The sequence below is a fragment of the Cibotium barometz genome, chromosome 45 (assembly GCF_041138505.1).
Source record: "Cibotium barometz isolate CiBa-2024 chromosome 45, ASM4113850v1, whole genome shotgun sequence".
NCBI lineage: Eukaryota > Viridiplantae > Streptophyta > Polypodiopsida > Cyatheales > Cibotiaceae > Cibotium > Cibotium barometz.
In genome coordinates, this window is record NC_141090.1 from 33,357,116 (window position 1) to 33,384,085 (window position 26,970).

Consider the following 26,970-nt stretch of genomic DNA (forward strand, 5'->3'; position numbering starts at 1 on the left):
CATAAGCCAATCCTTTAAGAAAACACGGTCTAAGAAGAGATATTTTTCCATCCAAAAATACTCAAAATCTGAATAACCTCTCTCTAGAACATTTTCTCTCTCTCTAGGCCAAAACAAGTAGAAACATGATCTTTTATATTTATGAAGAGGGATTTGATTACAGGGGAAGATGCTGGACACCTTGAGAGGCTGGGGGGAAATCTTACACTCCCAACCATGATTCGGAACCAACTTCAAGCCCTTGATCATTGTCAGACATCTAAAACCAGGCCAAAATTGATTATGTGTTAGTATAACACGTCACATGAGCTATCTAGAGCTTAGTGGAAGACATAAAATTACCTAGGTTGATTATGTGTTAGTATAACACGTCACATGAGCTATCTAGAGCTTAGTGGAAGACATAAAATTACCTAGGGTTTTGTTGCTAAAGGCAACGTTTACAACAACAAAACTTTTCTACTCATAATAGCAAAATAACACTGCCCATTAACGATATATTGCTACTAGGCAAGCGACTTGGAAAAACCGAGACTCTTGCCTAAATCACTGCCAATGGGATTCCGTTCTACCTACATCTCTTTGTTGCATATGCTAAGACGATGGCTTTAGTAGCACGTCCTCCCACCAAGTCCTTCCACCTCTTCCATCAACAAAGTTCTCTCCCTCTCCATGGTAAGTGTCTCTCTCCTTCGATTCTTTCTTGTTTTCTAAGCTTTCATGGAAAGCCTTAACTATGTGAGCTTTTCTTTCCCTTCCCCTCTCTTTTCTTTCCCTTGACCTAACCCTAGCTCTATGCATAGAAGTTCTAATAGAGAGCTTTTATGGAGAGCTCTCATCAAAGCTCTCTATTATGCTTTCTATGTAAAAGCTAGAGTTAGCATGTCTACTAGCCCCCCCCCAAACTTCCTACTACATCATCATCGTTGGTGAAGATGGAAATGAGGGAGCGGGGTTGGTCTAGTCGAGGCAGCCCATGGTGTAGGCTCATCATAGCCATACCATGATGGGCCTATGCCACTCAGACATGTGCCTATCAAAGGCATGGTCTTCCCTGACAGGTCAAGTGGGATAGATTCCCCCCCCATGGCATTGACTGGCTCGATGGTAAGCCCGCCTGCATATAATATTAAACGATAAGACTTATAGAATGCATAAAGGATTAACTTTGTGTATGTGAAAAGGTTTTGACCTGTGCCTATCAAAGGTATGGTCTTCCCTGACAGGCCAAGTGGGATAGATTCCCCCCATGGCATTGACTAGCTCGATGGTAAGCCCGCCTGCATATAATATTAAATGATAAGACTTATAGAATGCATAAAGGATTAACTTTGTGTATGTGAAAAGGTTTTGTTAAACCGTGCTTGTGTCTAAGTAAACTGTGACCAAGCATGCTACACATATCGTTTGTTGAAGGTAGAGAGTAGATTTGCGACATCTCGGTGCTGTGATGGGTCGATCGACATTGCCTATACATACAACCCAACCTAACTACATGCATAAGATTCAACTGCTTGAATCATAAAACATAAAGGCCTTAATCCTAGAGCCTTATGTATAAAGCTTTATGCATAGAGCCTACGCATAGAGTCTTATGCATAAGGCACAGGATTTATACACAGAGCTTACAAGAGATTATACAGAGAGCCTTATGCATAAATCTCTATCCATAGAGGCTTATGCATAAAGACTACACATAGAGCCTACGCATAAAAGCTTTATGCAAAGAGCTTGCAAGAGCCTATGCATAGAGATAAACCTAAACCCAGCACCCAAGGGTGCAATAAAGGAAAAACATGATGTAAGGAATCAAAAGAAGAAGAGAGCTTATCGCTCTTATGTGAAGCCGAAAGAGAGGATTAGTGCAAGAGTTATAAAACAAAAGAGGAAAAAACACAAGATTTCTTTAACAGAAGAATGCTTAAAGATTAAACAAAACAGGAAACATGTGATATTAGAACATTGTTGAGACCTTCCACAATACTGCTTAGACAATGAGGGTGGACAGTGCCCCTTTTGGATGATAGCTTTTGAAGAATTTCCACACACTCCCCACTATTAAACCTAAAGGCAACTTCTCCTTTACAAGAGAAGGATAGTGAGAAGATTGAGAGCTTCCCCTCTACAATAACCACCTACTCGTGGGGGATAACCACTCCTAACTTGACATAACCAGCATTTTAGATGGCCTACTTATATAGAGGGCTTAAGGCTTATGCGTAAGCCTTAAGCATAGGCCTTAAGCATAGGGCTTAAGGCTTATGCATAGGCCTTAAGCCTTATGCATAAGCCTTAAGACTTATACTTAAGGCTTATTCATAATACTTAAGCATAAGGCTTATACATCAAGATTATACATAACTTAATCTAACCCTAATCCCAAAACCCTAGGGTGCAATAAAACAATAAGAAAAGCATATTAAACAAAGAATGGAAAAAGAGTGCTTACCTCGTCTTTGAGAAGTCGTAGTAGGAGAGGATTGGCTTAAAGCCTTAGCCTAAAGCCTTGTTAGTTGTTCACTTGAATAAACCTATAAAAAAGAAACATATAAATCAAAAAGTTAGTTCATTCTAACATATTAGCAAGCAAGGAGGAGAAGATGAAAAAGATGTGAGTACCCTAAACCCTATTCCTAATGCATAAGTGATTGAAAGAAATTGGTTTATGTTGCCCTAACCCTAGCTCTATGTATAGAATGGTTTAATAGATAGCTTGATTTTGGAGACCTCTCCATCAAAGCTCTCTATTATATCTCTATGCATAGAGCTAGGGTTAGTGAAAGGGAGAGGAAATAGAGGGGAAGGTAAGCAAAAGAAAAGCTCACATAGAGCTATGTAGAAGCTTCCCATGAAAGCTTAGAATTCAAGAAAGCATTGAAGATTTCCATGAAATCTTGGGAGAAAGCAAGAAAGGAAAGAGTAACTTACCTTGGAGAGAAAGAGAGGTTTGATGAAAGGGGTGTGGTGGGAGGAAATGTTACTATGCATGTGTCCTCTTCATAGGTGCAAGGAGTCGAAGTAGGTAGAAATAAAAGACTCTCGTTCGGCGACGACTTAGGCGGGAGTCTCAATTTCTAGGTCACTACCCAAAGTAGCGAAATTTCACTACTATTGCTAACTTTGTTGGTAGGTAGTGATATTTCACTTTTGATGAGCAACGCTTTTTTGCTTCTAAGCAACAAAATTTCGCTGATGTAATCGTTGTCTAGAAGAGCGAAACCTTGGGCAATTCTCAGTCTGCGAGTTCTGGATAGCTCAAGTGTTCTTGTACTAACACCTCGGGCGGGGGATTCACTCTTAAAAACTTATGATATCACGTGAGTGTACAAGAGCGGGCTTTTTTGAAATGATACATAAGCTTATAGGGTAGTTGTAAGGCCATGTATTTAGGTGAATACTAAATCTTAAAGTTAAGTTAGGGGGCGGGGGACCTCAGGGGGGAGGGAGAGATAGGGAGGGGTATAACAACATTAAGGATATGATTTACTAGTACTTTAACATCTATTTCTTGGTAGCTTGCATGAATTTCTTATGTTCACTCGATAAGGCTCAAAGTAACATACTTTAATCTAAGGAGAGGGGGTGCGTAAATGCTAGAGAAAAAATATAGATATAAGGAAGGGGAGGTGACATAGTCATTTTTAAAGATATCCTTATAAGATTAAATACGGGGTTTTATTATATGAGCATCATATATAGGGGGTTTTCTTGAGGTTCATGCACGCAGGTGACGTCCCTCTTTATTGTGAGTGAATCCCTTGAGACTAACACATAATGAGTTTTGGCCAGGTTTCAGATGTCTGATAGTGATTAAGGGCCAGAAGTTGGTTCCAAAGCATGGTTGAGAGAAAACATTTATTGTATGTGTGATCGAATGCAAGGAAAAATATATACAACAAAGTCTATAAGAATTGAGCATGTTTGGATGTATGGGCTTCATGAGGCATTGGCACGACGAAGTGTAGATGATGACATGGAGGAGAACAATAAGAGAGTGCTAGGTAACATGCCACACCATTTGGTGACATCGGGTAGATTGCAAAAGGTGGATAGGCTTCATATGGAAAGCATGGCTGAGACTCATCTTTGCCAACCAATGAATGAGATGTCTCCACCATGCCACATGAGGAGGAAGAGAAATTCATCATGGATGACATCGTGAATGATTTCTTTGGACGAGAGGTCATAGATGACAGAGAGCAAGCTCGAATGTCATAAGAGGAGGAAACCTTGCATAGAGAGGCAAGCACCCCTTCATATGAGGGATGTGTGTACTCCACACATTGCAAGAAAACTTGGAGCTATTGAAGTTGCAACCAACTCATGGATGGAGTCATGCAAGTGTCACAAGTCTTCTTAGGTAATATCACCTCATTCTATTATCTTAAATAGAAAATGTCTCATGTTCTATACACTCTCCTTGTAAATATTTTGACATATGATTTCTTATGTTATGTTGTAGGCTTCTCAAGAAGATTCTTCCCCCTCAAAATCTATTACCAAACTCACGATATGGGTGTCATAAAATTCTCTCTATGCTAGATATGGATTACACAAAAATACACACATGTCCCAATGATTGCATGCTATTTAGAGGGGTTAAAAAAGATGCAACACAATGTCTACAATGTCGAGAGAGCCACTATAGGGATGATTTGCAAGAAGACAAAATTCCTGGGAAGGTCTTTAGACACTTCCCTATCATTTCTCGCATCCAACACATGTTTAAATGTAAGGGGATTGCAGAACTCATGACAAGCCATGCTACTCATTCACTCAACTGATGGCATCATGAGGATCGTAAGCTGATTCATCCGCATGGCAACATGTGGAGCATCAATGTCCATAGTTTCAAAATGAGCCCCGTAACTTACGTCTTGGCTTGGGCGTGGATGTTGTCAACCCATTTGGCTTCAAGTCCACATCATGGTCTACTTAACCTATTGTATTGGTGAATCTATACAACCTCCCTTCATGGGTGGCAATCAAGAAAGTGATTTTTCTCCTTATACTAAGCAAGTATAAGTTGACGAACATGGATATGTACCTCGAGCCTTTGATTGAGGAGCTTGAGACACTATGGTGAGGTATCGAAGTGCATGATGTATCAAGGCCAATAAATAGGTGTGAGGTGGAGGTGAAAGGAGTTTTTCTTTGGATGATGCATGACTATCGCGGGTTAACAGAGTGCTATGGTACATACTTGAATGGGATAACTTTAAGATTTAAACTTTAAACTCTAAGTTTATATCTCTAACTGTTCCATGGGAACACGGATTATGGAAGGAGACCGGAAGCAATTAATGCGAGAGAGCGGGATTGTAGCCATGGGAACATAAAGACGCACATAATTTTTCCATATTTTTGTGCCGAAGTGCAATGTAAATTGTTTTAGGCCAATGTGGGCTCTAAATGAGAGTTCTAAGTGTACTAAGCAAGGCTCACTTATGGGGTTGTCTGCCCATGTGTGAAAAAGGCCTAGGGTTAGGGTTAGTGGCATCTCTACAAAAGAGATGTGTGAAAAAGGCCTAGGGTTAGTGGCATCTCTACAACAGAGATGTTAGCTAAAGAAAAGGGACGTTTTTTGCCATTCTCATAAGCTATTGAGTGAAGCTATTGAGCTCTCAAGCTATGGCAGCTCTCTAACTCTCTCTCTATTGTACTCTAATGAGCATTAAGCTCCAAGGAGTATAGCTCCACTTCATTCTCTTAATCTGTTTTAGCATCATTGAAGTAGATTAATCTATGATTAGTTGAATGCTTCTTTCTTTCTCTTGTGTATGCTACATGCTTGTAGTGAATGTGTGTGTAGTCTCCATTGACGCAAGCTCTTGCCCACTTCATTGGCAATGAGTTATTCATGGATAGACTCTCTCTATGAGCTTGTGGGTTTATGAATGTTACATTCTATGCTTGCTTAAGCTTGTGGATTAGTAGATGCACGCTTATGGGTTTGCTGGCATTAGGAAAAGTTAAGATTTAATCAATGTTTGAATGGGATTAAGAGATTGCTATGCATTGCTTGTTCTCTTGATTAGTGTAGTGGATTTAAGGGATTGAGAGATTGATTGAGGTGTTGAATGGTTGAATCGTCAAGTGGTGGTTTGTGTATGTGAGCTCTCCCTCATGGGATAAGCCTTCATGCACTAATCGGGTCGAGTCCTCGGATTGACACTGTGTTTCTTAACACATTGGTTGATCGGTAGTACTCTATGAGCACTATATTGCACGGTAGAGAGAACCGCTCTACACTAACTCTCAATCATCTCAGTTTTAAAATAGGTTTGGCAACCTCAAGACTTCATGCATGTTCGATTTATGGACCTTCAAAAAGACCCTCTACACTTAAGAAGGTACTGTCTGTATATGACAAACATCATCAATTTCTCTCTCCTTCACATCCCAAGTATGTGCCACATGATGTCTCACCACTTGTGATGAGAGGTAGAGATTAGCTTATGGCATGGAGAAGCACCCCCAATCCATGGGATGTCTAGACACTAAATCTTCTTTCAACTTCCATATTGGTGTGACATGACGATCAATCATCTCTTAGATCCCATGCATATCTTCAAGAATGTGGCAAAAACTATTTGGGACCATTTAATTGGTAAAAGAGATACAAAGGGTGCAAGGGATGGCTTACAAAACATTGGATTCCTTAAAAGTGCATGGCCAATTGAAAGTGAGAGTGGTAACAAGTTCTTACCAAAGGCACTATGGGCATTAAGTAAGAAGGAGCACAATAAGGTGAAAAGTCTGATTGCCTCTTTTTGTATGCCAACAAAACAGGAGTAATGCATTCATTGAAGGGTGCCTTCATCACAACGATAAAAAAGAAATGAGAGGCACATTTCTATGGCCTTAAGACACATGATTACACAAGATATTACAGGCATGTAAATATTCTCTTATTCATTTTCTCTTTATGGTACATAATTTGTAGGTTCATATCCTAACTTCCATTTTTTTATATGGATACTTTTTTCTTCCAATTTCTATAGTTGGTTGTGGAGATAAGGTGAGAGAGGCTATTTACAAAATGGAAAGCTTGGTAATGTATAAATCTTCTCTTTAATTCACTAGCTAAGTTATATTTTATATTTGGTATTCTCATGTCCTCACAAGTTATGTATGAAAATAGTACACATGATTGCTATGTATGTAGGTACATATCCTTAAAGGAGATAGATCCTACATTCATTGAGATGGCCGATCTCAATGCTATTGATGAGGGAGTGTGTATGATCGAGAAAAACATTTCTAGAATAATTTTCACTAGCCAATTGTATCTTGTGGTGCATTAGTTGATGAAGTGGCACTTTGTGGTGGTGTTCATGTTCGATGGATGTTTTTCCTTGAAAGGCTCATAAGAATATTAAAGAACTTTGTGAGACAAAGAGCAAGGCCAAAAGCAAGTATGGTAGAGGGATGGCTGATGCAAGAGTCTCTTGTGTATATCTTAAAACATCTCTTTTGCATAGATCCTTCCCATGCCATGATTGTGGAGCAATGAGGAGAATGACCAACTAATCACTAATGTGCCACAAGGAAAAGGAAGGCAACAAAGACTAGATGAAGAATTACCCCAAAAGGTGAATACGTTGTGCATTCTAAATATTCCCATGATGGAGAAGTGGATTGGGAGATACAAAGATGCAATCAATAGACAAAAGGATGAGATAAGACCTTTCAGAAGAGAAAATAAACGCTTGCAATCAATAGACAAAAGGATGAGATAAGACCTTTCAGAAGAGAAAATAAACGCTTGCAATTCCTGCCCATCTTGGAACCTCTACTAAATGTGATCAATATAGAATGGCTTTGTATGGAAATATTAATGGAATTGTAAAATGGAGAGAGAAGAGCATGAGTATGCAAGAGTATATGACCCTCAAGTAAGTACATTCTTCATCTCTGTCTCACGCTTCGATTGTTATATACCTTGTTTAACACACTATACTAAATTTCATGGTTTTATTTAATTTTAGTACAAATGATATAATGCAATATGGTCAAAGGGAATGCACTTTTGCACGGAGCATGTGGATTCTAAAAGAAACACATCTGATTGTGGTGTGATGGTAACTTTTGAGTAAGAAAATCAAGCTAGTAAACTTGATACCAATGTCATCGATGAGGACAATCTTGAATGTGGAACTATTCAAGATATTCTTGAGGTTGGGATTAGAGAATTCAGTCTATTCATCTTTGATGTCAAATGGTTCAAGGTGATATAAAGAGGTACTAAAGGAACTATGAAGAAACATCCAAATGGGTTCTTTCAAATTTATTCCACCAAGTTTTGGAATGATGGAGAAAGATACTTTCGTACTACATCAACAATGTCAAACAGATTAGTAACCCAATCAATCCCAATGATAAATCTTGATGTAGTATAATAAAAGTGTAACCCCTTTGCTTTGTGATATTAGGTTGTGTTTCACGCCAATCGAATCGATCCAAAGTGGTGGTATGCTATACAAGTTTCCCCTCTCGTTCAAAACATATCTTTCAAGATCAAGATGTGGAGGTCAAATCTTTGGATGAGGTGCAAGTACTACCTCAAATCGACTCATTGGATGAAAATGATGAAGAAAACATTTTGGAGGAGGCCAATCAAGATCATGAGGAATATCAACCCAAAGATAATTATGAGTCACCTATCAATGATGACAATGCTTCATTAGATAATGATAGTGATATTGATATGGATCCCAATCTTTTCATTGAGCTTTCATTAGATATAGGCATTGATGAATCAACACATGTGGATTTATTACAAGATGGGATAGATTCATGATCTTGACATTGTTTCCCTTCTTAAAATTTTTCACCAACTATCTTTATTTTTTTGCTCAAAATATGGCTCCAAGGGTTTTGATGGATGTTTTTTAAAACTATAAACATTTTTTATGTGTACATGACATGTATAACTTAAATTCAGCACTCAATAACTCTCTAGATTTTTATGGAGCATTAATAGAAACAAAATTATAGTATAACAGCAAAATTTCTTCTATGCTTTAGGCAGCAAAATTTTGCTACAGGTGGGCAACAAAACATACGAAATTTAGATGCTACGAGTGCTCCCCTTGAGCAGCAAAATTTTTTTGCTTTTCTACAGATCAATGACTGAAATCCCTGACATCCCAATAAAATAAATGTTGTTGGAACACTGCTAGAAAATGCTTCTATGCTCTCAACGTGTTGTAGTGTTAGTGAGTTATCACCACTTTAATGTGATATGGCATGGCTATTTCAATGTCACTTTAGTGGGTTCCGAATTCAAGGGCCTATCCCCATGTGCCAAATGTCAGTACTTCAAAAATTAAAAATTAAAAGTTTAGGTTTCCCCACAAAATGAGTAAATGCATTTTAAATTCTCTAATCTACCGTGATTGCACTTCTTTCTAGTCATATTTTTGCATCATCCTCTCCTCTATTCATCATGTAACAATGTTGAGACAACATTCTAACCTGAGGTGCACTGCTAATGCCATTTCATCATGCATCCTTCATAATGTTAAAGATGATTAGGGTGTGTGGAAAGGTAGAAACTTCAAATTAAATGATTGGGTGACTATGCAACCATCATGAAAAGATCCTCAGAGGATAAAAAGGAAAAGAAGAGGCTTAGTACAATACCATTAGAAGGGACATATCTTGGAATTCAAGATAGTAAAAGATGGGTGGAAACCAAAGGTGCAACATGTGCACACGACAAGAGGCATGCACATGTATCCTTCTACTCCAACATCTGCATTGCAATCTCATTGTAAGATATTTTTATGTAATTTTATTTATTTTCTTTATGATTCTATGGTTTATTCACATGTGTTGTATATGTGATAGATGCTTATCCATCAACAAGCATTGAGTGGCAACCTATGGAGTCATTCATCGGACTTTCAAAGCCATGCATGCTAATCTTTGGAAAGTATTATTTTTGATCAACCATCTACTTTTTTCATTAATAAATAGATATTTTTGTACAAATCTAGGTATATTGTTCCTAAAAGACCAGAAGCTTATGGAAGACTAGAGAGTTTGGCTATACCAAGCCTAAATTCATTACATTGGAACTTTCTAGACAAAGGTACTCTATTAGCATTTAAATCCAAGATTGTCTTGGATATTCAGAAGTCTATGAAAGCAGGAAGGATTTCTAAGAGGATTAGGCTATCATGGTTTATACCTATCCATGTATGTGTTGCATGTTTTCAAAAAGCAAACATGAAGAGGAAAAAAGACATGTGGTTGTCTACACATATATCTAAGTCTAACTTGGATAATGCAGTTGGAGCATAATGGAAAGTGAGTGAAGTCATCCATAGAGGTGATCTTATAAAATTTAATGCTTGCATTGATTCTATGGGATGACAGGCTATGTGACAGCCATTTTGGATTACTAGAGACTGGCATAGTTATAGCACCAGTTCATGTAGTTAGGTTCACATTATAGACTGACCCTTGTATGTTGTAGTATTTGAGTACTAACCCATATAGTGTGTATTCTTATCTTTATGTTATGTTAGTTGAGCAGAGAAGAAGAAGATAGAAGAAAATTCAGCCATCCATCTCTCTCGTGTGTCTTGCCCTCTCTTTTGTGTGTGTGTTTTCTTGCTAGGGTTTGAAGCTCTCCCTCTCCCCCACATTCTCTTTATGGTACCAGAGAGCTTGGCTCATGTGAGAGCTAAGGAGGCAAGCAAGAGGCAAAAACAAGAAAGGAAGGAAGTGGTACTACACAGGTAAGAGCACCATCATCTCTTTCCACTTCTTGGTTTAGGTACAACACCCTCTCAATAGCTCTAGGAGCTACACATCTCCGATTGAGGAGCTATCTTTGGGGGAGGGGAGCTACAAGGCAGGTATACTGTCCTATTGGACAAATTTTTTTTTACCTAGATTCGTGTTTCAAGCACGTTACAAGCCCCGTTTCGTTACTACAGAGTATTTTTGATAATTTTTTGAAAGTTCTAGTAGAGAACTATTTCTACTTGAAATTTCTTTATTGCAATGCAGGAGTGCATTTTGGAAGTGCAGATAGGGTTTGCACATGTATTGTTGATACTGGGTGTATGTACATGTACTCTGGTCACAGTTGGTGACACACATGATGTGCTGAAACACCGCTCTGCTATTTAGCAAAAGCTACAGAAGATACTGCTCTATTATAGGTTGCAAACAGAAGTTGTCTGTTTGCATGTTATTTGATTGCTACAAGAAAACATGTTATTTGATTGCTGCAAGAAAACATGTCTGACGGAATTAATCAGATTGTTAGTGAGAAGCTGGATAAGAATATCTTCCATTCCTGGAAGTTCATAATGACCAATTTCCTAATGGTAAAGGATTTTGGGATTATGTAGAAGGAGACAATGAGGAGTCTCTAGAGTTATCTAAGGAGAATTCCACTCCTATAGATATAAAGGTATTCAAGGATTGGAATCATGGTGCAAGAAAAAGTCATGTACTAGCTTTCAACTAGTGGCACATACACTATGATAGGACACATACATGATGCAAACACTCCAGCATTTGCATGGAAGAATTTGGTTTAGATATTCCAGAATAACACAAAGGCAAGGAAGTTGCAGTTAAAGCAAGAGTTGCATACCGTGGAAAAGAAAAGCATGTCCATCAATGAATATGCCTTAAAGATCAAGGGCATTGTTGAATCCCTTGGGTCTATCAATGTATCAGTTCGAGGATGATGATTTGGTGAGTGTCTGTTTGAATGGGCTTGGCAAAGAGTACAAGCCATTCAAGACCTCCATTGCATTTAGGGAGAATATTCCCAACTTTCGGGACTTTATATCTATGTTGATCATAGAAGAAAAGGCTTTAGGTGAGGATTCTTCTTTAGAAAGAAAGAACACATCGGAACAGGCCTTCTACTCTAATTCAGGTAGAGGCCATGGTCAAAGCCAAGGTGGTGGCAATCATACAATGGTGGAAGAGGCCAGTCTAGAGGCCAGTCTAGAGGCATAGTCTAGAGGCAGGGGGAGCCAAAGAGGCCGAGGTGGTTGGCAAAGAAATCAAAATGCAAATAGCATAGAGTGCTATTTGCAAAGAGGCAGGGGGAGCCAAAGAGGCCGAGGTGGTTGGCAAAGAAATCAAAATGCAAATAGCATAGAGTGCTACTACTGTGGGAAACCAAGACACATGGCAAAGGACTGCTACAAAAAGTAGAATGACATTAAAAGTGGGAATTTTCAAGCAAGGCAACTATGCATCATCTAGCAATCATGGAGGTGATGACAGAAGTGAGTAGCTATTTGTGATGCAGCACATGCTTAGTTCCATAACAGGGGATGTGTTAGGATTTCAAGATATATGGTATGTGGATTCTAGCGCCTCTAACCACATGACCAGTCATGCTAAGTGGTTTAGAGATATGCAAAAAATGGAAAAACCAGGTTATGTAGAAATAGGTGATGATACTGCACATCCCATTGTGCATGTTGGTAAAGTGTCATTGTCTATGTAGGATGGCAAAATGAAGTAGTTGGTTGATGTACTTCATGTTTCGAATATTACAAAGAACGTGGTTTCTGTTGGACAGATGGTTGAGTAGGGTCTGCACAAGTGAGGTTTAGTCCTCAAGGATGTTTTGTAGAAGACTTCAAAAATAAGTATTGCTTGGTTGCAAAGGGTAACAGAAATGGCAAGATGTTTACCTTAGATGTGAACATGCCTGAGATAAAGGTAGTCATGTTTGCACATGGAACAGGTGTCATTGCAGACATTGACATATGGCACAAGCACATTGGTCATGTGAATGTGCAGTGGACTAAAGTCTATGTAGGCCCAAAATATCGTTGCAAGTTTGCCAAAGTTTAAGGTTGATGGTATGCATAAGGTATGTGAAGCATGCCAACTTGGTAAGCAGGCCAAACATGCTTTCCCACATGAAAAGCATGTCAGTGCAAGGCCATTGGATGTCATACATTCAGATGTATAGGGACCGACCAAGACTGCAACAATTGTAGGTTGTAGGTACTATGTTACATTCGTGGGTTTATTTCATGAAGGAGAAAAGTGAGGTGTTTGCTCACTTTCAGAGATTTCAAGCCTTGGTCAAGAAGGAAAAAGGCATGCAAAATAAAATTCCTAAGATCAAATGGTGGGGGAGAATATTTCTCCAATGATTTCATTGATTTCTCGAGAAAGTAGGGAATCAAGAGGCAGTTTATGTGCAGGTACACTCCGCAACAGAATGGTGTTAAATAAAGGAAAAATAGGTAAATTGCAAAAGTGGCACGTGCCTTGATGGCTGAAAAGAATATGCCACATTACTTTTGGGCAGAAGCAATAGCAACTGCTGTGTACATTATGAACAGGACACCCATTGCAGCTGTTCATGGTATGACTCCTGAACAGAAGTTTACACGCATAAGACCGGATGTCTCTCACTTCAAAGTGTTTGGGTGTATTGCATATGTACATATGTTCCTAATGAATTGAGAACAAAGTTAGATCCAAAGGCAAAGAAATGTATCTTCATTGGTTATGATATGGAGCAAAAAGGTTATTGATGCTATAACCCTACCACTCGTGAGATGCGAGTAAGCAGAGATGTTGTCTTTCAGATGAGTATCTAGTATGCACCAATAGTGAAGGCAACATAAGATGTAGATGTAATCATAAGAAGTGCTGATATTCCACCACATGTAGAGCAGTAATCACAGGTGTTGAGTGGCCCTAGGGAGTCCTCAAGTAGCAGGTTAAGAAATGATGCAGGTACACATGTATCATGGAAAGGGAAGGAAAAGGTAAATCAACCTTTCTGATCTGTCCAGCAGGTCACTCATACGTGGATGGTGACTCTAGTTGTGATTTCCCTGTCCCCACCGTGCAACGAATTCAGGGTGCTAGCAATGGAAGTAGGACTTCTTGTGCGGGGTAGGATCCCACACTCGGGGCCTCGCCCACCCCACGGATATCCGGACAAGAGATTAATCCACACTCGGGGCCTCGCCCACCACGGATATCCGGACAAGAGATTAATCCATCGGTTCTTCTAGGATGCACTCGGCGTAAGAACACATCACGTGCTGCAATTTCGTTTGAGGTGGAGGGTCCAAGAGCAACAAACAAATCACACAAAATATTGTTGGACAACAAATGCTACATGGGAGGCTTAACGAACTCGGGTGGCCAATGTTAAGTCTCAACTACAGCAGCTTAGAGATCTTAGTCAGCAACATGCCCTTTCTGTTGATAAGCAATCATGCCTTCAATCCGCACATCATTGCTTGGCTGACATGATAAACGTAAACTCCAAAAATGGCAAGTCCGTTCTCGTCATAAAGCATTGCAGGATAAGGGCTGCTCCTCTAAGGCTTTTTTCAAAAGCCTCCACACTTCTTGACGTATGCATTCCAAAATCAAACCCGAAAAAACTTCCCTTACTTGGAAAGCACGGGCGATTCCTCCAAGATAAATTTTTCTCTAACGTAGTCAAAAGCCTTCACTAACTAAACTGGTCTGACCGAACTCGTAGTATCAAAGTCAGATCAAGGAAAAGATTGCACTTGGATCATAGAGACCAATGCCTTTTTCCTCATTGAGAGGCACAATGGTTGATTCTTTTCCATAGAATAATTTTTATCCGAGATTTACTTCATCTATCGTACCATAATAGAATTGAGTCTCAATTTAGGGATCGATTAGTCCAGCCTCAGCCCCGTGGGTTAGCCAACCGCCCAACCACTGTAGTGATGGGATCCAATTAAGAATTTGGTTAGGTTTTGTCCCAGGTACCAAGGAAAAGAGTTCCCAGGCTCCCTAGCCGGATATTCATGCAAACTTAAAACTAGTCACACCACTTACACACCCAATATGAAATTGCCTTTTTCTCAACATCATCTCTTTAAAAACAATCATTTAATGAACCATTGTCTCACTAATCATAATCCTCAAAATCTTCGGTTGAATCCTTATTTCCAATCATTCCTTCATTGCTGTATCTATAGCATCATTGGCACAACCAGAACGCTCACCACCTGTCCACTGAGGGGCCTTTTCGATAGTACCTAGCTCATAGTAACCGGTAAAATATTCACATATCAAAAATGGAATCTCTGTTGAAGATCAGCAAGATCAACCAACGGATCCATATAAAAGAGCCATGGACTCATCCGTTGAAGACCAGCAAGGTCAATCAACCAGATCCATGCCCAAATTCAGAAAACAACTCTTACTCCTTGTTCCAATATCTTCCACGACACACGTGTGGTGACCCAGAGCCCGAGCACTGTATGGTGAGCACCCTCAAGGATCCTTTATAGGTGACCTAGCGCTTCACACTCATAGGCCGCTTCCTTGTGAAAAGATGCAGCACTCTTGCAAGCACACACACACTCACAAAACCCTAAAAGAGAACACACAAGATGAAAGGTACTTAACCACACACATACTAGGGTTCTCTATAGTGTGAACCCAACTAAATGAGCTGGCGCTATAACTATGCTAGTCTCTAGAATGGCTGTCAGATAGCCTATCATCCCACTGGCCGCATATCACCCATGATCTCACCAACCATGCCAGTGGTGTAAGTGTGGGGTCTATCCCCCAAGCCTGGTCATCAGTGTCCACCACCTCACTAGATGAGCTTGATATCTCAACACTCCCCCTCGAGCTCAACTCCTTCTCATGTACACCAAGCGAAGCCTTGAATCTGTGGAGCTTCTCTGTACCTAATGATTTGGTGAAGATGTCAGCAACCTGATCCTGTGTGCTAACATAAACAAGGTCAACGTCTCCTACCAAAACCTTCTCTCTGACAAAATGGTAGTGGACCTCTATATGCTTTGTGCGAGTATGAAAAATTGGGTTCCTAGCCAACTGTATACTGCTGATGTTGTCACAGAAAATGACAACTTGTCTATCCACTGATAGACCCAAATCTGCAAGTAGCTTTCTCAACCAAGCTACCTCACATGCTGCCATAGCAGCACCTCTATACTCGGCCTCTATACTCAGCCTCTGTACTCGATATAGAGCAACCGTAAGCTACTTCTTGCTGCTCCAAGTCATAGCAGCACTCCCCAAAGAAAACTTGAAGCCACTAGTAGATCTTCTATCAGCATCTGTGTACCCATGTACACATATCTCTGTCCCATTTTCATAAAATAGTCCATAATGCATAGTTGACCTTACATACCTCAGTATGCGTCTCAATGCATCCAAATGTAGCTTCTGAGGAACCTGCATAAACTGACTCACCAACCCAACAGCATAGCTCAAATCTCACCTGGTGATGGTCATGTAGATCAAGCTTCCTACTATGTGCCTATACATAGTAGGATCCTCCAAAATCTCTCCTGAATATGCACTCAACTTGCCATTCTGATCCAATGGCACCGAGATAGGCTTATAGCCTTTCATACCATACTTGGATAACATGTCCAAGCCATATTGTCTCTCCAGTAATCCAATACCATGTGGTGACCTAATCACCTCAATGCCCAAGAAATATCTGAGCTCCCCCAGATCCTTCATCTCAAACTTCTGTCTAAGCAGGATCTTTACATTAAAGATCTCTACATCATGGTCCCCCCCGTAATGATCAGGTCATCTACATAGATGACAACAAGCACAACCCCTCTATCACTGTGTCTCACATACAGTGAGAAATTTGCATTGGCTACATGAAAGCCAATAGTGACAAGATATTTAAAAATCTTGTCAGACCATGCTCTTGGTGCTTGTTTTAAGCCATACAAGGCTTTCTTCAACCTGCAAAACATGCTCGGGGTGACTCACATCCTCATAACCAGGTGGCTTTTGCAACATATACACCTCTTCCTGTAAATCCCCATGCAAGAATGCATTCTTTACATCCATCTGATGTAAAGACCATTGCTTTGACATAGCCACTGCTATCACAACTCTCACTGTTGCCATCTTGGCAACTAGGCTGAAAGTTTCCTCATAATCACTGCCATATGTCTGCGCATATCCTTTGGCTACCAATCTAACCTTCTACCTGCTTATGCTTCCATCACTGTTATGTTTTACTTTGTACACCCACTTACATCCAATGGCTTTCTTGCCTTCAGGCAATTGCACTAAATCCCAAGTCTCATTTCCATATAGTGCATTCATCTCCTCATCCATAGCTTTCTCCCAACACACTTCCAACAGCCTCATCAATGCATGTGGGCTCTACAACCTGCACAACTTTTGCCATGTATGCATAGTGATGTGCCACATTACCATCATAGGTAAACCTCTGCACAGGATTCTTCACTCTCCCAGATCTTTGCAGCTTTGCATTCATGGTGGCTTCCATAGCCTTCTTTACACCACGTGTTCTCATAGCTGGTATCCTAAGATCCTCATCATCAAGACTCATCTTAGAGCCACTAGACTCTCCCTCAACATCATGAGAATGCCCTGCAAAAATGTCAAGCATACTAAGGGGCTCAACCACTTTCTCTTTGCCTTTATGTGATGTACTAATCACATTTGCAGGACTGGTATTATGATGCAGCCTGCCACTCCATGGTCTTTCAATTGAACCACTAGATGAGGGCTCTCCTGCTCCACTCAAATACTGTGATTGCTGACTTATTCTATGCAACCACATTTCCTTTCACATTAGCCCCAAAAGCTTCTTTTTTAGCAGCATACTAGCTGCTCATCTCATCAAAAACAACATCCCTGCTTACCCTCAACTCATGTGTAGCAGGGTTATAACACTTGTATCCCTTTTGCTCAAGGGAATATCCAATAAAAACACATTTTTTCAGCTTTTGGATCTAGCTTAGTTCTCAGCTCATCTGGCACATGCACATATGCAATGCATCCAAAGACTTTCAGATGAGATAAATCAGGTTTTTTGCCAGTAAACCTCTCCTCTGGAGTTACATCATGTATGGCTGCAATTGGAGTCCTGTTCATGATGTAAACTGCTCTAGAAACAGCCTCAACCCAATAGCTATGCGGCATATTCTTCTCTCCCATCAATGCTCGCGCAATCTCAGCAATGTGCCTATTTTTTCGCTCAGCAACTCCATTTTACTGCGGAGTGTATCTACATGTAAACTATCTCCGAATACCATTCTTCTTCAAAAATTCAGAGAACTCATTGGAGAAGTACTCTCCCCCTCCATTTGACCTTAGGCACTTTACATATTTCCCTGTTTGCTTTTCAACCATAACTCTGAAATTCAGAAAATGAGTGAACACCTCAACCTTCTCCTTCATGAAGTATACACACACTTTCCTTGTGTGGTCATCAATAAATGTCACATAATACCTGCAGCCTCCCATAGACATGGTCTTCGTAGGACCCCATACATCTGAATGCATAACATCTAGTGCATTTCTTCTCACGTTTCTGTCACGTGGAAATACATGCTTTGTTTGCTTTTTAAATTGGCATGCTTCACATATTTTCTGCATACCTTCAACTTTAAACTTTGGTAGCCCTGTCACAATTCCTTTAGTCTGCATAGACTTCATTCACATGTCCAATTCTTTTATGCCAAATGTCTCTGTCTGCAATAATTTTTGAACCATTTGCAAACATCGCAGCACTCACTTCAGGCATGTTTCCACAAAACCTGGTCTTTCAAGGTTTTTCATCTCCTTGAACCACTCCCCATGACTTGTCATGTGGTTTAAAGCACCTAAATCAACATACCATACATCATCTTTATGTGCTGCTTCAACATTTTCAGACATGGCATTAACGACATGCTGCATAACAAACAACCTTTCATTATCCTCATTATTTTTGCTTGAGGATGCATAGTTGTTTTGCTGCAATTTCCCATTTTGCATGTCAGCCTGCTTCTTATAGTAATCTGCGTGCACATGTCAAGCTTACCACAATAAAATCATCCACATGTATCATTATACAGCTTTTGCCAATTTTCATGACCTCTTTGACTCTCCCTGCCTCTGAATTGGCCTCTTCCATCTGCGTGTTGTTGTTGTTGTGAATTCTGGGACTGTTGTTGTTGCTACTACTGGCCATAATTCTAATTACCTGTTCGACCACCTCCTTGGCCGCGTCCACGGCCTCCTCTACCTCGTCCTCTTCCTGAACTTGTGTAGAAGGCCTGTTGTTTTGTGAATTGTTTTTGTTTTGTGTTGGTCTTCACCCAAGCTCTTCTCTTCTATAATCAACATAGACACCAAATCTGTGAAATTGGGAATGATTTCTTGAGTCTAAATAGACGTCTTGAATGCCTAAGTTGTATTGTGGTCCGAGACCATGTAGACAGACTTCCACCTTATCATCGTCATCTACTGAAACACCTGATAAAAAACAGAAGCAGGAGGGACCACACACAAGAGAAGCAAACCCTAATCCATATCCATCAATCATAAAGAAGGAGAGAAGCCATAGTCACCATCTCTCTCACACACACAAAACGGAACACAACATAGTGTTATGTCCACACTACAAAGTAAACCTAATGTAATGTCCACACCACACATGACCAGCTGGACGCGGTCATAAACACACCACACGATATCTATCTACCATACTGTCACTCTGTCAGCACCCATGTGCTATCCTCCAGCTGACCACACACAAGAGAAGCAAACCCTAATCCATATCCATCAATCATAAAGAAGGAGAGAAGCCGTAGTCACCATCTCTCTCACACACACAAAAGGGAACACAACATAGTGTTATGTCCACACTACAAAGTAAACCTAATGTAATGTCCACACCACACATGACCAGCTAGACGCGGTCATAAACACACCACACGATATCTATCTACCATACTGTCACTCTGTCAGCACCCATGTGCTATCCTCCAGCTGTATACGAGCTTGACATTTCAACACTCCCCCTCAAGCTCGACATGTCCATCTCTAGGACTCCCAATCTAGTACGGAAATACTCAAACTTATCCTTACCAAGTGCTTTGGTAAAGATATCTGCAACCTGCTCATCTGTCTGTACATATGTCAAATCAACATGCCCATCTAGCACCTTCTCTCTGATGAAATGATAGTGGACCTCAATATGTTTGGTCCTGGCATGATAAACTGGGTTGCTAGCAAGCTGAATACTACTCATGTTGTCACAATGAATGACAACTCTCATATCACTCTGTAACCTGACATCATCTAGCAACTTCTTCAACCACATAGCCTCACATGTAGCTATGGCTGCTCCACGATACTCTGCCTCTGTGGTAGATAAAGCAACTGTAGGTTGCTTTTTACTGCTCCAACTCACAGCTCCACTACCAAGGCTGAAAACATAGCCACTGGTAGACCTCCTGTCATATGCACTACTGGCCCAATCTGCATCTGTATATCCATAGACATGCATGTCTTTTCCTGCCTCATAGAAAAGACTATAATGCACGGTAGTTTTGACGTATCTCAGAATACGTCTCACAGCATCCAAGTGAGGTTTACGAGGACTCTGCATAAACTGACTTACCAAACCAACTGCATAACTGAGATCCGGCCTCGTAATGGTCATGTAGATAAGGCTACCAACCATTTTCCTGTACATGGTGATATCATCAAGCTCATCACCCAAATCAGCCCTAAGCTTCATGTTTTGCTCTAATGGTGTCAACATTGGTTTGCATGCTGTCATACCATACTTTGCCAGCATGTCAAGTGCATATTGCCTTTGCACCAACCATATACCCTTGCTTGTTCTAATCACCTCAATGCCAAGAAAGAACCTTAAATCACCAAGGTCTTTCATATCAAACTCTTTGCATAAAGAGGCCTTAACCTCATCAATGCCTTTCCCACAATCACCTGTGATAATCAAATCATCAACATAAATGACTATCATCACAATACCATCATGTGTCTTCTTCACATAAAGTGAAGAGTCTGCATTTCCAACCACAAATCCAATACTGACAAGATATCTGCTGATCTTGTCACTCCAAGCACGAGGTGCTTGCTTCAAACCATAGATTGCTTTCTTTAACCTGCAAACAAAAGTCGGATATTTTGGATGTACATATCCTTCTGGCTGTTCCATGTACACCTCTTCTTGTAGTTCACCATTCAAGAAAGCATTTTTTACATCCATTTGATGTAAAGCCCAACCTTTTTGTGCTGCTAGGGCAATGATAGACCTCACTGTAGCCATCTTAGCCACTGGGCTGAAAGTTTCATCATAATCAAGACCATAAGTTTGTGCATATCCTTTAGCGACCAGCCTTGCCTTATGTCTCTCTAGGCTACCATCTGACTTGCATTTTACTTTATACACCCATTTGCAACCAATTGCATTCTTTCCTTGAGGTAACTCAGCCAATTCCCATGTATCATTTTTGTCCAAAGCATCCATCTCTTCATCCATGGCTTTCTCCCATACATGCTCTCCAATAGCCTCTGTATAGCATGTAGGTTCCACATGCTTTACCATAGATGTCATGTATGCATAATGCATAGCAAAATCTCTATATTTCAATCTTTCAACTGGATATCTGACTCTCTGGGATCTCCGCAATGCATGCGGGTCACTCTGTACACCTGTAACACGAGCATGTGGTGGCACATATCTGTCCTGCCTAGCACCAGGTGTGCGTAAAACAGGTATGCCGAGCTCCTCATCCAAACTCTTAGAACTAGATGACTCATAACCTGTGATTCCAATTCCTTCGACTTTCTTCTTGCCTTTATCCATAGCACTACTCCCAGTGCTCACACTCTCATGCCTCAAACGTCCTGACCATGGACGTACACTGCTACTCTCAGCTGCTGCTGGCCCAGACATAGTAGTAGAACTAGAACTTGCCTGTGGCAAGTTTACAGGCACATCTGCCTCAAGTGAGTCAATGACTCCCTCATCTTTTGCTTTGTACCAACTAGCAAGCTCATCAAACACAACATCTCGTGAGATGACTACTTGTCTAGTTTGAGGGTTATAACATTTGTAGGCCTTTCGATCCTGTGCATATCCAACAAATACACATTTCTCTGCCTTAGGATCCAACTTCCGTCTTCTTTCATCAGGCACATGGACATAAGCTACGCATCCCCAAAGACTTTGAGATGTCCAATGTCTGGCCTGTAACCTGTAAGCCGCATCTCTGGCGTGCTTCCATGAATGGCTGCTGTAGGTGTTTTGTTCAGGATATACACTGCAGTAGCACACGCTTCTGCCCAATAGTAATCTAGCATGCTCTTTGCATTGAGCATTGCTCTTGCCACTTCACATATGACTCGATTCTTTCTCTCAGCCACACCATTCTGCTGAGGTGTATACCTGCATGTCAACTGTCTTCTTATCCCATGCTTCCGCAAGAAATGCTCAAAAGCTTTTGAGGTGTATTCACCACCTCCATCTGTTCTTAAACATTTAATCCAACAGCCATATTGCTTTTCTACAAGAGCTTTGAAATCTACGAACTTTTCCAGCACTTCACTCTTTTCTTTCAAAAAGTATATCCATGTCATCCTGCTGAAGTCATCTATAAATGTCACATAGTATAGACTTCCTTTGATAGATGGATTTTGTGCAGGGCCCCATATATCACTGTGTACTATCTCAAGTGGCCTGTTACTCATATTTCCTTCTCTAGGAAACCTCAACCTTGCCTGCTTTCCAAACTGACAGGCTTCACAAACATGCATATGTCCATCATATTTGAATCTAGGCAATCCACTGACAATGCCTCTTGTTTGCATGTTCTTTAATCTCTGTATATTGACATGTCCAATCCTCTTGTGCCACATGTCAATGTCCTGCACAATCCCATTGCTCTTTGAAAACATGGCTGAGCTCAATTCTGGTATGCCTGCATCCAATTTGAACAACCTTCCTTCCTTCTTGCCCTTGGCAATCAATCTACAGCCATGCTTAAAGTCTTCCACAAAACAACCATTCTCATTGAATCTTACTTGTAGTCCCTGCTCAACCATTTGGCCTACTGATGCCAAATTCCTTGTAATGGATGGTACATATAATACCTCTGACATATTCTTTACATTTCCATCATGCATCCTCAAAGGCACACTGCCAACATGTGTTATAAGATGCTGAGTATCATCTCCTGTGACCACATAACCATTTGTACCCAATGGTTGCATCTTCTCAAACCACTCACCATGACATGTCATGTGGTTTGAGGCACCTGAATCCATATACCATGACTCATCTCCAGCATCCTGAGAATCCATTGTCCCCATATATGTGCTTCATTGCAAAAAGATGATTTGAACTTCCATCATTGTTACTAGTAGATGCATAATTTCCATGTTGTGGTCTTCCATTCCTCACATCATTCTGCTTTTTGTAACAATCTTTTGCCATATGTCCAAGTTTGCCACAATAGTGACATTCAATCCCATTCAAATTTTGTTGAGGACCTTGCCATCGTCCTCTACCACGAGCACCTGTTCCAACTCTCCCCCTATGGGATTGAAATCCACGACCTCCACGTGATCCAAATGATGACTGTGAATTCTGAAAATTCTGATTTGATTGTGGTTGAGTAGACCTGTCATTCCAACCACGTCCTCCACGGCCTCGAGGGGTAAATCTCCCCCTGCCTCGAAAGCCTCTAGATGAGTAAAAAGCCTGATTCCTTGCATGCTCATCATTGCTTGACGAGGATGCACCACCTGTAAGACTCATACCACCAAGTCCAAGTTTCAATTCTTCCACAATGAGCAATGACACAAGCTCATTAAAGTCTGGCATTCCTCCCAACCTTACTGAGATGGAAGTATCAAAAGATTTGTATTCTTTGCCTAAACCACGCAATGTGAGAGCAACCAAATCATCATCATCCATTGGGGCATGGATTGATGACAAGGAATCTGCATAACCCTTGATTTCCTGAACATACTCATGTATACTCCTATTCCTTCGTGTTACACTGTGAATCTGTTGCTTTAATTGTATCTTCCTTGCACCAGGGTCTGTCTCATACATTCGGCACAATATACCCCATGCTTCTTTCGGTGTATCTGCATCTTGGATGTGAATAAGCAAGGCATCTGTTACACATATGGAAAAATAATGCAACACTTTCGAAGACCGCTCTACCCATTGCTTGTGAGCCACCAACTGAGCATTATTTGGTTGAGGAGGTAGGTATGGCTCCGAGTCTTCATCCGAGACGAGACTCCATAAACCTTTGCCTTTCAAAAAACTCTTCATTCGAAACTTCCACACTTGAAAGTTAGTGCGGTCAAGCTTCTCTCCAACAATCTGTATCGGACCATCTCCCATTGTTGCAAAGATATAGTAGATGTACCCCTTTGACAAATTGTATACAAGACTTGTAAAGCTTCAAATCTCTCCAAATCACATCAAATGCTTTCAAATTGTGTGCATTAACATCCCACAATGATGCATCAACAATGTATACTCGATCAAAGTTGAAACCAAATGATACTCCTTCACAAAAAATTTTCTGGTTTTTTTCTCGCCAGTAACCAGTCAAGATTATGCTCTAAATCCTTCAAATCTTGTCCAAATTCAATGATTCAACTTGCATTGGCTTCCCAACACATTGCTCCAACATATCCTAGAAGGGTTTGATCAAATTCTTCAAGGTGAATGAGAACCACCAATTTTTGTAGCTCCCTGGTTTGCCTTTTTCTGCATCTGTCAGGTACCACCTCTCACTAAAAATGCTCTATTTCCTTCAAATCTTATCCAAATTCAAAACTTTTTGAATCAAAAGTTTAGCAACTCATAGGACTCTACTTGTACCAAACGAATTAGGCCAATTTGATATAGACAAAGATTAATGCCTTGATTAAAAATGCTCTGTTTCTGGACAAACTTTTTGCAAACCTGCACACCTCTGATAAATGACTTCAATGAGCTCCAAATACATCAAATGAGCTGCAACCAAGCATCACAAGGACTTAGCAATGTCTTTGCTAAACTCCCCAAGCTTTGAATGGCATCAAATGGAGTAGTAATGAGTGAATAGCATGAATTTCATTGAAAACTATCCAGACTTCAGCTCCAGAATGCGCCGCCTGCTTGTAGGGGTTCTGGGGAGAGGGCTTTACACCATTGACATGATAGGCCTTTTAGTTATGACCTAATCTATCATGGGTATAAGGGGTTTGGCTCAATTTTTCCTCTAGCTCCTGCAATCAATCCTCCACGGAGGGTATGTCCACTGTTTTTGTGAAAAACCAGAACCTTTTGCATAAATTCACTTCCACTTGATTTTGTTCAAATCTGTATGCATCAATCTGCTTCAAGATTCTGTATGTTGCTTGTGCCCACTTTGCTAATACATGTGCAAGCTCAAATACACGTGCCTTTGTGTATACATTTGCCAAGAGTATATTCACTTCAAGCTTTCCATGAAAGCTTAGAGAAAAACCAGAAATTTTCTGCTTGCTTTATGCACTTCAATCTTCACTGAACCTGCTCTTTGGCACCTGCAATCCGCTCAAGGGAGTTTTGCTACTCTTACCAGTTAGGCCAAGCTTTAGATCTGTAACCGAGGTGAGCTCCACAGCTTCTCCTTTGCTCCAAGCTCCAATGACTTCCTTCACAGCTTTTTCTTCTTCTTCCCTCTTCTCTCACTCACTCTCACAACACAGCTAATGAGCTCTTGGCTCTGATACCATGATAAAAAACAGAAGCAGGAGGGACCACACACAAGAGAAGCAAACCCTAATCCATATCCATCAATCATAAAGAAGGAGAGAAGCCATAGTCACCATCTCTCTCACACACACAAAAGGGAACACAACATAGTGTTATGTCCACACTACAAAGTAAACCTAATGTAATGTCCACACCACACATGACCAGCTGGACGCGGTCATAAACACACCACACGATATCTATCTACCATACTATCACTCTGTCAGCACCCATGTGCTATCCTCCAGCTGTATACGAGCTTGACATTTCAACAACACCAATACATGCAAGGGATTCCACAATACCTTTGATCTTCAATGCATAGTCATTCATAGACATACTCTTTTTCTCCATAGTATGAAGTTTATTCTTCAACTGTATCTTTCGTACCTTGGTATTCATTTCATAGAGTTTTACCAAGGTGTCCCATGCCTCCTTGGGGGACTTGGCATCGTGTATGTGCCCAATCATGGTGTGCTGTATACTGATAGAGAGCCAATACATAACTTTTATGGCTCTTTGGTTCCAATCCTTGAAGTCTTTCACATCTGCAAATAGTCGGATTGATCTCCGGTATCTCCAGTGTGCCTCTTCATGCTCACCTTCTATGTAGTCCCAATAACCCTTTCCCATCAGGAAATTCGTCAACCTGAACCTCCAAGCATGGAAGTTGTTCTTATCAAGCTTCTCAGCAACAATCTGGTTTATGCCATCATTTGACATCTTGCCAGACACACAAATTTACTAGAAATAGCACTCTGGTTTGCACAAACTGCTGTATTTTCTGCACAGCGGTACTATACTACACTCAAATGTCACAACCAGTGACCTCAATGTGCATACATACACCCAATGGCAACTGTTGACCTCCTTGCAGCACACACAATGTTTGCATAACCTATCTATCTTCTTGCAATTCTTAAAACAGAGTTCTACAGAGAATCGATGACTTACCAGTCTCACAGTGCTCGAAATCGCCTGCTTTCCGAAAAACGGAGGTCCTAATGCGCCCGAAACGCATTTTCGGCCCGAGAAATTTTGTCCAATAGGATAGTATAGTTGCCCTATAGCTTTACTCCCGCGAAGAAAGCTCCTTAATTAGAGATCATTTGCCGGTGCCTCCCGTAGAGCTCCCGACAAGGGTGTAGTCGCCAACACAAATAGGAAAGAGTATATGAAGCTCTTACCCTTGTACTGCTTCCTATGCTTCTCTTGCTTGCAGCTCAGCCCTTAGCATGAACCAGGCTCTCATACCATGAAAAGATACAGGAGAGAAGAGAGCTTGAGCTCTTGCAAGCACACACACACTCACAAAACCCTAAAAGAGAACACACAAAATGAAAGGTACTCAACCAAATACATACTAGGGTTCTCTATAGTGTGAACCC